Source organism: Lissotriton vulgaris, chromosome 4_2, assembly GCF_964263255.1.
Source record: "Lissotriton vulgaris chromosome 4_2, aLisVul1.2, whole genome shotgun sequence".
NCBI classification, from domain to species: Eukaryota; Metazoa; Chordata; class Amphibia; order Caudata; family Salamandridae; genus Lissotriton; species Lissotriton vulgaris.
The window spans coordinates 3,215,918-3,230,000 of record NC_141692.1 but is presented as its reverse complement, the minus strand read 5'-3'; positions in this window follow the sequence as shown (position 1 = coordinate 3,230,000).

Here is a 14,083-nt window from a genome sequence, read left to right as displayed (position 1 = left end):
TCTCAAAACATTTCACACATTGGGCCCTGGATTTACTTTTACTTAACATAGCACAGCATCGAACATTTCTGAGCTGCATTTGTTGAAGAGAAAACATTACAAACACTCTGGCACATGCATCAAGATAGGATTTTGTGATTTCTTAATTGCAAATATTAAAGATTCACAATTAAGGACTCGCAAAATCCTATGCATGTAGGAATCGCTATAATAATAGCGATTCCTACACATTCCTTATTTGCGACTCGCAAATAGCGAGTTGCAAATAAGGAATAGCTTCCTTTTCATTCCTAAGGGCCTAAAGGCCCATTGGAATGAATGGGAAATTGCAAGCTTATTGGTACTCGCAAATTGCACATGCAATTTCAGGGTGCAAGGGTGTCAAAAGGACACCCTGTAACACCCCTGAATTGGCCTTTGCACATATGTTGCGCACACACATGCCTTAAGGGCATGTGTGTAAGCAACATTAAACTTTAAAAAATGCACAAAAGTGTTTTTACAAAGGTTTTCACCTTCAACTTCATGGTAATTGGTGGCCCCTTTTACCAAAATCACTCTTTTTTTTATTTAATGCATTGCATTTAAGGAATCTCAATTTGGGATCCCTCAAATGCAATTGCAATTTAAGTAATCGCAATTTAGAGATTACTTAAATTGTGTTTGATGCATCCCAAATGCAAAAATACAGGACGCAAAGGGGCAGATTCTGAGAATTTGCTTGTTTGCAACCAGTTTTTCCATTGAGGCATGTGCCCTAATTTGCAAAATTTTAGCAAAGGGCTGCGCTGCACGCCTTCCTTCTGCGCTGCCTTACGTGAAACTAAAAGGGCAAGAATGTGCCATATCTCTGATATGAAGTGCATTCTTCTCCTCTTTTACTGCACTGAAATGGCTGCCTTGCGCCAACGCAGACACGCTTGCACCATGGTGCAAGGGTGTCTGTGCTGTATACTGTATGCAGCCGACATAGAAAGGCGCAGAAATTAGGAGAAATAATGTTGCATGGGAACAAGTGTCATAATGCCTGTGGCACGCCTCCCCGTTGCAGTGCGAGACAATGTCGCTATTTGCGATGCGCTGACACACACCATATCTATGAAGTCATGAAAAGCCATGCAGGGTGGCTAAAAGTGGCCTCATTGATAAGGGGACGCCCAGTGTGCAGCCAGAACATAAATAAAAGTGACGTTCTAGCTGGGCACTGAGCTTGTAAATGAGCTCCACAATCTGCTAAAAGACAATAGATGTTATCTCTCCCCCTGCACTGGTGCTAATGCACACACTCTTGCATCATTGTGCAAGAATGTGTGTATTCTCAAAGTCATAGAATTTTACACAGGAAGGAAACCCATTTGGTACAAAAATTACTATTTAAGACATTTCCCACTTTGTATATGCTTGGTACAATGCAGCAAACATGCCATTTTGGAACAATAAGGAGAATTGAAAACACTTTTCCTTGTTACACTTGCTTTTCAGAGGTGTAAGGCTTTAGTGGAAACCATTGTCTATGAATGTTAGTAGATAGGAATTTGCTCCCATGAGCGGTTTATGGGAATGTCCATGTCTTCCTCATAAAATACCCATTAAGTATAAAATAGTCCATAGTGTTACTTTTGGGAAATTCCCAAAGAAAATCTGGCTTTATATTGTATAGTAAATCCCACTGCAGCACTTTGTGCCCTTTTGGTCACTTTTGTGATGCAAACCCATCACAAAATGTTAGTAAATCTTGACCTTTAGCGAGCTGCACTGTACAGCACACAAGGAATTTGCTAAATGTATTGAGGTTTATACAGGCATATGATTTTTTACTGCAAGGGTCTACATCCAGTACAAAACCTCTGCTACATTACAGTCACATAGTGCCAGGGTTTTGTTGTGTAATCAACTACCCTAGTGTAGTTCTTCAAGTTGTGTTTTTCCACCCATTGCTGACAAGGGTGAACTTGATTCAATGGACCAGTCATGAATATTTGTCTCCAAATCCCCATTTAGTCTGCAAAAATTGCTGAAATTTTTACTGAATTTTGCAAGGAGCATGGTCTGGTTCTAAACAAGTCAAAAACTAAGTATAAGAGGCATATTATTAATAACGGCGTTAAAAATTATCGCTGGTTTAGCGGCAGAAAACTGCTGCTAAAGCGGCGATAATGGGCTTGATAATATGCCCTTGAGAATCCCAATAGAAGTCCATGTTCTGGTGTGAACCTGGGCTTCTATTGGAATTCTCCAGGGCAAAGTATCAAGCCCATTATCGCCGCTTCAGCTGCAGTTTTCTGCAGCTAAACCGGTGATCATTTTACTGCCTTCCTTGATAATATGCCACATGATCTTTTTGAAGGGAAACACTAAACAAACCAAAAGGCAGATGTTTGTAGGAGTTACCCCCCTTGAACAAGTATTTGCATTCGACTACTCGGATATTCATCTATCCTCAAACCTAAATTGGGCATCACAAATTGAACAAACTCAACTATTTACAATCCAAAAAAATGCCCACTTAGACAAGATACACAAAAAATGGCCCCAGCACTACAAATTTATAACACCAAAGTACTCTCTACGGTGCAGAATTATGGGGCACTGGAAATACAAACCCCCTTACTTGGGTAGAAAACAAGTTTATTCAATCAATCTTAAATCTTCCCATTAGTACTCCCCTGTCCCCCATGTTTTTGGATTTGGGTAAAATAGGCTTTTGCACAAGAAGCAGTTCATATTTTGGCACCGCTTGTGGCTGGTAAACGAGCTTACCCCATATAGAGCAGAGATGATAGATCTCCTAAAGCTATCCCAGGTGAATTTTATCCCATGGTTCATTTGCTTGAAGAGCATTGAGATGGAGGGATACTGGTCCACCCCAGAAAACCTGGTCCTTATTCCAAAATGTAGTCTTAAAAAGATATACTGGGATACGATTATGGAGAAGGAGGCGGACAAATGGGTGGGAACCCTGACCCAAGATTTTATTCATTTCAAATGTGCCCCTTTTTATGAGAAAACCATTGATGAAATTGGACCACCTCTGGCATGGAAATTATTCATTCAATACAGTTTTAAAACTTTAACAACCAAAGTGTTTTGTAAAAAGTGGTGTGGTAATACCCCGACAGACGATGAGTGTCCTGCATGCAATGCTTGCCCAAAGTGAATTGCCCACTTGCTATTCTTTTGCTCTTATTATACAAATCTGCGGGCAACGTGGATTGTGCCACTATGTAGCTTGGTAGGACCTTGGGATTATTTGGAGGTCATAAGAATCTTAGCCATGGACACGAGTAGGGTGGTGGCATTGGTCTGGCCAGATTATGGCATGCATATAGATCAAACAATCCAAATGTATTTATATAGTTTTCTAAATCCTTGCAGGAGCTATTTTTATTGCTTATAACTATGTATTGTTTTCACCTTTGCTGTACTCTGTATTTGTATACTGTTTTTATTGTTGTATTGTTTTTACATTGCATGGCACTTTGAACTTTATAAGATCCTTGTGATCGAAAATAAAGTCTTTTGATGATGATGAATATGAATGACAGTTTTTTGTAGCCCTGAAAATCAACCCCCATTTAGTTATTTATTATGATTATTTGAAGTAATAAGTATTGATTATTAGAGACATAATATTTTTCTTATTATGTCTAAAACAACCCCACAGAATATTTTAAAATAGCAAAAAGGCACATTATAAGTAGCAAGAATAAAATGAACATCTCAAACGTGACTAAAAATGTACAGCAACTAGCACTGCATACCTTATTGACAGCAAAAGTTGTGTTTAGCAGTGGAAGCGTGAAGACAATGTTCCCCGTGAAGGGAAAACACATGTTGCGGACTTCCTCTAGGAACTCAGATTGATCAGCTTAAGGCAAATGTAGCATCTGCGAAGTGCGAACTGTGCTAGCAGTAAGTGAGACAATCTCTGGCAGAATCTCATGCAATAATGTGGGTGAAGGACCTCTCCTAACAAGTTATCAAGTGCATTCCTTATATACTAAAAGGCATATTGACAAACCCCTTTGCATCATGGTGCAAGAGTAACACAAATTAAAAATGAGATTTCAGAAAGCCACACAAGGGCATCTTGCCTGGCCCTGAGTGGCTTCATTCATTTTGAGTAGTGCAACACAGTGCACATTGCTGTGCAGCATTACACTGCACCAGGGAGGGGTTTCCATGTGGGTTGCATGGGGGTTCCCGGGCAACATCCATGGATTTGGATGCTTTCCCAGATTTACCTATTTTGGCAGACCTGGGAGTGCCCTAAAAACATACGCCTCCTCAGGTGAGGCGTAATGAGAGCAAATATGTTTATTTGTCCTCAATGTTTCTTCTGTCTATGTGTGTGCATTCTGCAGGACACATAGAAAAAGGAAAAAGCTTCTCAGGATTGTCCTTGTGTGGGAAGGCACCCCTTCCTGCACAAAAACAATTCTCCTTAAAGCACAGATACCCTAGCACCATGGTGCAAGGGTGCCTGTCTTGGCACTAAGCAGCCAAAAGGGCCCAGCACAGGGAAAAGACAGGAATGCACCATATTGACTTAATTATAGCAGCAATGCAACACAACAAGGTGACTCACTGTACTGCGTGACTTAGTCAAAAATAAGGCCCTAAATCTTATAAGAAATTGCAATGTCTGTCATAAGTTTAAGAATGTCTGACCTTGATTTTGAGCATCAAGGTGTTCATCCAAGAAATCTCCTTATAAACATATGGGGTAAAGGGACGGGAGTTCAGAATACAGTGTTGGACTATTTGTCTGTATGTTGTTCTTTGTTAATCTTTACACACTGAAGAGTAGACATTTGACCCAGACAAATGTTGCATCAGTCGTTAATAGTCGAATTACTTGAAGCTTTCATAGCTCTTAGAAAGATAATGTCAGACGATGTATGCGGTAAAGTCAGACAGGACAAGGATTCAGCATAAATCTGGAAAAATGCTGACTTTCATTATCTAAAGGGGCGATTACGATGTCGTTCATACGGGCATCCTAGAGAATTTTGGAGCCGGACATTCCGAGCGACGCGATCTTGGAATCAGTTTTCCCCACCGAGGCATCAAGGTGCCCAAAACCAATTACTTACTGACCGACTTGGATTCTCCAATTCTGACTGGATATTCCTAACAAGAAGCCTGCAGAAACACAGAATGGAGCCATTCAGAGCAACTTTTTAGCCAGAATCCGACCACCCAATTAAGATGCGTACTTCTGACACGCCGAATCATTCGGACCAACCACCTCATCAGAGCAGTACAAAGAGGAGCATTTAAACTCCAAATCTCACCACAAAATGATTCCTGCGACTAAGACTATGCATCCTATCGCAGATGTCATCCCTCTACTCTACATCAACAATGAATACTACAACCCCAACCGACGCAGTCGGTACAGATGGTAATTTAGCTATAGAAAAACGCACCTGCCCCACAACAGTCAATACAAGAGAAAGCAGGGGCCAACTACAGTCAAATTTGGTGGGGTGGATATTACCAGCAATTTAGAGTCAATTTCCAGGGGGGTGGATAATTTTTTCAGAAATGTAGGCTCAAATGGGGGGTGGGTGGCTAACACTTCCAGGAATGTAAAGCCCATTTGATATTTGGGGGGCAACAATCCCAGCAATGTTGAGTCGTTCGGGGGGGGGGGGGTTGTGGGGCTAACACTCCTGGAAATGTTGAGCCAAATTTAGGGTGTGGGGGGGGCTAATCTTCCCAGCAATGTAGAGCCTATTTGGGTTTGAGGGATAACACTCCCAGCAATGTTGAGTCAATGGGGAGGGTTGTGGGGCTAATACTCCCAGCAATGCTGAGCCACATTTAGGGTGTGGGAGGCTAATCTTCACAGCAATGTAAATCCAATTAGGGAATAGGTGGCTAAAACTCCCAGTAATATAGAGCAAAATTGCTGAATTAGTAATAATTGGATGTGAAACTGAGGATTCGCCGGTTCGAGCAAGTCATGTCTCAGCCTTGCTATTTATTGCAATGTCACTAATACCACTATGTATAACGTCAGAATGGATCAGCCCGGCTTCCCCTACGTTTGTAAATTGGAGAGTAAGAATTCTAGCTCTTTATAATTTGGAATTAGCAGTATTTTTAAGGGGGGGCAAGAGGAGAAGGGAAAAGTGTATGAAAATATGGGCACCATTTACTCAATGGCTAAATTATTGAATGATGAATGATGAATCTTAAGGGTCCTTTTATTTTATTTTTTTCTGTTTATTGCTTTTTGCTTTGTAATTCTTATTATTGAAGTTTATGATCTACTTGATTTAGTTCTGCTCTCTCTCCTCTTTTTCTGTTCTTGCGTGCCTATGTACTTCAGTGATTTTGCTTTCTTTTTTTAAATCTGTGTATATACCTTTATTATTCAATTTGATTGCCATGATAATTTATATGATCCTTGTTTTTTGTTTGTATTATTTTTCAAGCTGAACAATAAAAAAAAGCAATATAGAGCAAAATTGGGGGGTGGAAGACAATACTCCCAGCAATGTTGAGCAAAAATGTGGGGGCGGGGCTGATACTCCCAGCAATACAGAGCCAAATTTAGGGGGTGCAGGGCTAATATTCCCAGAAATATGTCCTAGAACAATGTAACTTGGTGCTCATGCAAAGTGCCTCAATACCTACTAGTGGAGTACAAGCTGCATAAAAGTGCAAAAAAAACAAACCCTATGTCACTTGGCAAGAAATGCATTATCACACTGTGGCAGCAAAAGTAATTGACAACTTCAAGGAATGGGCAGAGTGGAGATGCTGGAGCTCCAGGGACTGATGAAAAATAACAAAGCCTCATCCTCTAGTAAATGGTCTCTTTAAACCTGTGAAATACTCGGGTACTGCTGCACAAAGACTGCAGAGGAGCTACCCACAGCAGCTCAACAACTGTATGTGTGTGTGTGGAAGCTGTCTCAGCCTGGGCTGACACACACGACAGGGATGCTAAACCTCATAGAGCCCTATAGGTGTTGAGTTCTAACAGAAAGTGTTCTGTATAGGTTTGGATCGGCAATGAGGGCAATTGTGCATTGGTCGATGGGCCTGTGCACCAGGGTTACCTGTGGGTCACAATTTTGGGTCCCTTTTAACCCACACCAAGAGACTGACATACTTTCCCAGTTCACACCAGGCCCCTGCAATCTGGTGCCAGTATGTTGTCCACTCCCCAGCTGTGCTGTAAACGCAGCTGGGGGACAGGCTTTGGAGCATACTCACCTTGGCGTCCTGCCTCGCATGCCTTGACAGAAGCGGTATTATCTCACCCACCCACCCATCACTTTCAGGTCAAGGCAGGTGCAGGGAGGTTGCGATGTATGTAGGGGTCTCGCAGGGAAGCAAGTTTTATTCAGACATTCTAAACTAACCCCACCCCTTTGATCAGTAGCAGTGTGTTTTATTAAACCTCCCTTGTAGGAAAAAGCACAGAGGATACAATGAAAGGTATGATCACGGAATGTGTGGTAATTACTTTCAGAGTGCCCTAGCATCATTGCGATCCCAATCCGACCATGGTTCCATAGTAAGTTCAAAATAAGCTTTTTTCAATTGTAGTCATTTTAAATCACAAAGGCATACCTATTCATAAAAACAAATAAAAACATTTGATATATACATTAGTTAGAGATACACTATCTCTCACGGAGTACATAACGTGTTTTCACCTGACTGTTTTCCATTGATCTCTCCTCCCCCAAATTGACTCAATAAACACATTTGAACTGAATGGGAGTGCAAAAATGGATTCGGACTCAATTGACCACATTACCTTATTAAGCACGGCGTCTAGATCAGAGGGCCTACCATCTACTGCCCGGCTGCCAAAGAAAAGAAATCAGGGTAGTAATCGGGGTCCCAAAGGGAAAAAAATCTAGGGGTGGGCTTGGCAGAGGTCCTGTAAAGTCAAAGAAAAATGATATTCCCCTAGTTAACGCTAATAAAAACCCGGAAGTTTCGACCTGCCCTCCCTGGGCCAAAGCTTTAGTGGCAGACTTTCTGTCCCAGTGCAGAACGATGGTAAGAGAAGAGATTGCCCCCCTTCTCCTGCACCTTCAAAATTTTCCAACTCTTATAAATACTTCTCAGATATTATCTAATAAAGAAGTTATTGTTAACCCAGCTACTAGTAGACTTAATTCTGGATCATCTAGACCTCTGGACCCACTCTCGAGTGTGGTAACTGAGTCACCTAATGCTGCTAAAGTGCCCCAAAAACAGGTTCCCACTAGCTCTGAAGTTATTCATTTAATTGGAGATAGAGGGGTACCATATTATGGCCAAGGACCCACACCTTTACCAGCTTCTCAAGGACCCCAGGGGAATAATTCCAGATTGCTGAAACCGTTATTGTCCCACCATACTCTTTCGGGTAAAAATCCAATGGGGGGTGAGTCTAGTTGTCCGCCCTCCGCAGAGGCGAACACGGGGGGAGGAAGTGGTGTGATCTAACAATTCTCTCACCCTACAATCAATCTTTCCCCTGAGGCTGTCCCTTACGTAATTATTTTGTCAGGAATCCCACAGCTCAAGGAAGGCCATAAAGAATCCCAGCTTGAACTCCGTAACAAGATTCTGCTCTGGCTGGTGAAAAATATGCAGTTCACGTTCGATAAGGCAGGCGAAATCTTGATGGCAAGGAGGGTAGCCTGGGTGGGCCCTACTCAGAAGACTGTTGAGGATATTGTGTGCTCATTAACTTTAGGCATCCAGAAACCATCCAAAGATTAGTGGTGCTACCCCCTCTTCCTACCAATCATTCTGTGCCCATTAGAGCCTTTACCTCGGATTTTTTCCTATCCAAGTCCAAGGAGGGCAGGATTTCCCCGCCCTCTAGTTGACCTCGATAGATGGGTCAAGCCCTGTTGCTTTGCACCCAACCACCACATATCCAAATTCATTTTTCTATAATAGTCCAATATCCAATAGGTTTGCCCCCTTGGAGGATGTCGATTGACTGGCAGGGTGGGATGATTCAAATACTGTAACATTTTCTTTCAGACCTTTGGAAAAATCTTCCAATCAGTGTTCGATCCCTATAAATCCAGGGCCAGATAGTAATTGTCAAAATAGGGCCATCCAAAAATCCAATATTCTAGACCTAACAGAGATTGGTAGTTTGGAGGGTCATCATTCGAGACCTTATGTTTTTCCCACCTTGCAAACTCTGGAGGAAGAAATCATTAAATGTGAACTCCACAAGAGTGACTGGCCCTCTGACGGCCTAGTCCTGGGCAATAGGAGCTCTACTGAAAATTGTGGTGGGCCCAAGACAGGTGATGCTAAAATTTCCATTCTGTCTTGAAATGCAGCAGCGCTTACCAATACATTAACCTGCCCTGATTGGGGTCTTTTTATAGATAAGTTTGATATCTGCCTTTTTCAGGAGACTTGGGCCAGGGAAAACCTCTACAGGCTGGGCTATTTATCTGTCAGTTACTTGGCATCGATTGGCAAGAGGTAAAGACAGTTTGGGGGCCTGACTATTCTTATCGCCCTTACCTGGGTTGTACAGTGACCCAATTAAATTCCGCTTCACCTGATCTCTTATACATCAGACTTTCCTTTAGGTCAAAACTTTGCATGACCATTATCTATGTTTATTCTAGACCCAATAAGCAGGGAAAAGAATCATTAACATTGGATTCCCTTGGAAATCTCATTTCTACGGTTAAGGGGGGAGTATTTTCATTGTAGCAGGTGATTTCAACTGCCAGTACGAGCCACTACCGGGTCGGATTGAACCTATTTCTAGTATTGTGGACTCGTTGTGGTCCATGCCTGACTTGCAAATCTCTCCGATAAGGGCATGGTCACCTTTAGCCCTCCAATTGAATTCCATCACTTTGGCCCATTCCTTGAGAGCCTGTAATGGCCGTTCAAAATCTGATTTGGAGGGTAAGCATACTTTCATTCATCCAGGGCAGTCCTCCCATATAGACTATATTATAGTTGAGGCTAGCACCTGGTGCAAGGTCATGGACTTTGCGGTTTTACCCCGCCATGACAGTGACCATAATGCCCTGGTTCTCAAATTAGATCTCCCCGAGTTGAGTCTGAACATCGGACCAAGTGAGGAAATATAGGAGCCACTAATATTATCCAATGATAGGAGAAGGTTAAAATGGCCGACTGTTAAGGGTTCTCCTGATTTAATGAGATCCCTTTACCAAACTGTCCTCCGAGCCCTTGACGACCTAAGTGGTACATTAGACCCGGGCAGGCCCTATCTGCAAATCAAATTTTTAATACCCACGCAGACCTAGTTGCCGCCCTCTCCTCACTTCTTAACCCACTAATGGGAAATCCCAGGAATACGAAGAAGATCAATACTGGGTATGTTTCTAACTGTAGGAAAGCAAAGGGGTGTCTCTTGGCTGCAATCAAAGCCTCAAATCGACCACTAATTAAAATAAAGAGGGCTGAGTATAAGAATCTGCAGTCTGATGCCAAACAGACGTGGGAGAACATTAAATGGGATGCTATAAATAATGCATTAGGCAGTAGGAACATGAGAGAATTTTGGTCCATAGTCCGCTCTGGTTCCAAGGAAGGGCAAATTAGTCTTGCTCCTAATATTGCACCAGAGAGCTGGGTGAACCAATATCAAAACCTATATGCCACCCCGGCTGAAGAAATTCTTCTAGTAGAACCTTCTGATCAGTTATCACCCCAGAATCTGCTCCATATCAGGTATCGGGATTATTCCACCTTCAATGAATCTCTAGAGCCCAAAATAAGTCTAGAGACAGAGGTAGCTATAAATAGGCTCCCAGTAGGTAAGGCGCCTGGCCAAGACAAAATCACCAGCGACCTTTACAAAGATCAAACTTTGATATAGGTCCCGTACCTCTATCTGCTATTTAATGCTATTTTACAGGGTGCCAAATTACCTGCCACATGGGTTGGAGCCGAGATTATACCAGTCTTCAAAAAAGGTTCCCCTCTTCTCCCGTTCAATTATCGCCCGATCAGTCTGATCGATGTGAGCCAAAGACTATTCTCACCTATCATTCTTGATCGGCTCCATTTTTGGATGGAAGAACGGCAGATTCTCAGCCCCTTTCAGACTGGTTTTAGGGAAAAGACGTCCACGGTCGACCAGCTATGAAGGCTCCAACTACTTTACTGGAAGACCGTGAGAGTAGAGGGTGTCAGCCTCTACTTAATTTTCGTCGACCTCAAAACTGCCTTTGAGCTGGTGCCCCGAAAATTTTTGTGGGATGTTTTGAAGGACTCAGGGGTACCTACTGATCTCCTTAACATCATTAGGAGACTCCATTCAGAGAACTTTGCCCAAGTCAGGAGTGGTAAATGGGGTAGCCTTACATCTAAAATCCCAGTCAATAGAGGAGTCAGACAAGGATGCGTACTGGCACCTACTTTATTTTGTCTGTTCTTTAATGCTTTGATTGCCCACCTTAAAGGTGTAAAAGACATTGACGCCCCACAATTGAGAGGCGAACAGGTGGTGGCACTTATGTTTGCAGACGGCACTCTTCTGTTGTCAAAATCTCCCATGGGAACTCAACGTGCCCTGGACAGCTTTGCAAATTTTTGTCATATAAGGGGGTTAGAGATTAATACTCAAAAAGCCAAATTTATGGTCTGCAATCCAACTAAGACCAGATGTCCTAATCCCTCTTTGAATGGCGTAGCTTTGGACAGGGTCACTGTTTTTGATTACCTTGGTATCACTCTTACAGACAAAATGGACTGGGCCCCCCAAATGGCAAAGGCTAAACTGGGACTAGCCCAGATTATGGGTGGTATTTTAAAATTACATCGAGAGTCCTCATCTAAGCCAGTAGCATCGATTATTGAAATCCATAAAGCCCAAGCCAGGGGAGCAATCCTATATGGAGCAGAACTGTGGGGCCATTGTCAGGTGGGTGGTATTAGTAAGACCAAAAATCAATTTCCAAGATCTTTTCTGGCCCTCCCATCTAGTACCCCCCTCACCCCGTTGAGAATGGACCTGGGTATTAGACCTTTAGTAGAGGAAGTTGCCCAAATCCCCATTATTTCCTGGCCCAGGTTGTGGGTGACTCCTGAACTGAACAAGAGTTAGTAGTGGAAGAGGCACTCCAGTTTAAACAAAAATTATTTGTGAACAAGGGCACCTCAATGGGTTTTTCCGGAGCACCGGCATATGCTAATACGTATATGGCAAGGTATGAGGATATGTTCTTGAAAAATGACAATGAATGGACAGACAACATAAGTTTATATTGTCGTTATATAGACGACATATTTCTCATCTGGAAAGATACCAAAGAAAAATTGGAACAGAAGATTGTCCAGATGAATTTGTATGATGTGAACATTCAATTTACTAGCAACATACAAAAGGAGCAGATTGCATTTTTGGACGTATTGGTGAGAATAGAAGACAGCACAATACAAACTGAAGTGTATCATAAACCAACCGACAAAAATACGGCACTCATGTATAGTAGTTTCCACTCTAAGAATCTCATCAACAACTTGCCTTACTCTATGATGTTACGAGCGAAAAGAATCTGTTCACAAGCAGAAACATACCAAAGCAATTTGACAGTCATTTCAGCCAAGTACGCATCTAAGAAATATCCTCCTTCTGTACTTGATACAGCAAAAGACAAAACGGATAAATCGATGCGTGATTCCTTACTCATTCCCAAAATAAAAAAGCAACAAACTAGACAGGTTTTCGTTTCTAAGTATTCCACCAGCTCAAATGAGATCAAGAAAAGCATCACCACTCATTGGGAGCTATTAAGAGATGAGACTGATTTTAAGGAACTGTTCCGCGACAAGCCTATTTTTGCATACAAACGCTCAAAAAACATCAAAGAAATGTTGAAACATCATCCCACTATTCCATCCAAGGCACACAAAGGAATGAGGAAATGTTATAATTGCGTTCATTGCAAAAATTTCATCATGACTGATTGTGTGAAACACCCCCACACGGGAGAAACTATCCCCATCAGGATTAGTGCAGACTGCAATGCTTCAAATGTTATATATGCCATTAAGTGCCCGTGTGGGTTGTTGTATATAGGCAAAACAGAAAGAAAGATCAAAACCCGTATATCGGAACACAAAAGTACAATCAGAAACAAGAATCCCAAGAGCAGTCTAGCTCTACATTGGGAAACCCACAGACATACCATAGCACAGGTCAAATTCCAGATTCTCGAAATGGTTACCCCAACCCCTGGGAAATGTATTACCAAGACCTTGTTACAAAGGGAAATCTTCTGGATCCGCAGACTACAGACACAAGATCCCAAAGGGATCCACGATCGAGTGGATCTTACTTGTTTTCTATGAGATTCTGCTCCACTCATGTATGCAGAAGGTTAATGTAGACAGTATATGAGAAATGTACCTCTTTATATTTACTGATTATTGTTTATATGTTTATTGACTATTTACTTTTTTCCATTGGGTGACCGTACTGTTGCTACTTTGTAGATATGTTAATATTCCCACAGTCCCCCAGTCCAATATGGCGCTTAAGCAGGCTCCAGTATTTGTTCAGGCCGTTTTTTTGTAGTCCTTCGTCTGTTTAGCAGTCCGTCGTTTGTCTCTATGTTTTGGAACGCATCATTTAATGGCGCCGGGTTCATCGAGTGGTAGACAGAGCGAATGGTGGTCATGGTCCGGGTTTTGTGAACGCGTCCAGGAAATTCGTGCAGGTATGGCTCATGGAAGATTGCTCTGTAAGAGGGGGCACTGCGTCGCAGCTTGTTTTGAGTATCACAGTATTGCCGCCTTCTCGTTTCAGGGGTCTGCCGGTAGAGCGATATTGAAACAGAGTGCAGGACATTGACGGCTCGTCGTCTAGGTCAGTTTCCTACAAATCTGAGTGTAACGTTTTGGCACTGGTGCTTTTTATAAAAGAATCAACAGGGGACGTTGTTAGCGCAATTCGAATGCTTTAGATTTACATGAATGAGTAGCCTAGAGCGACCTGACCGGCAGGGTAGCATATTGTAGATGGACGTGCACTATGCATTGCGTGTAAAACTGAAGGTTTACTTTGTGTTTACAGGCTTGATATTTGTTGCGTTTGGATACCATC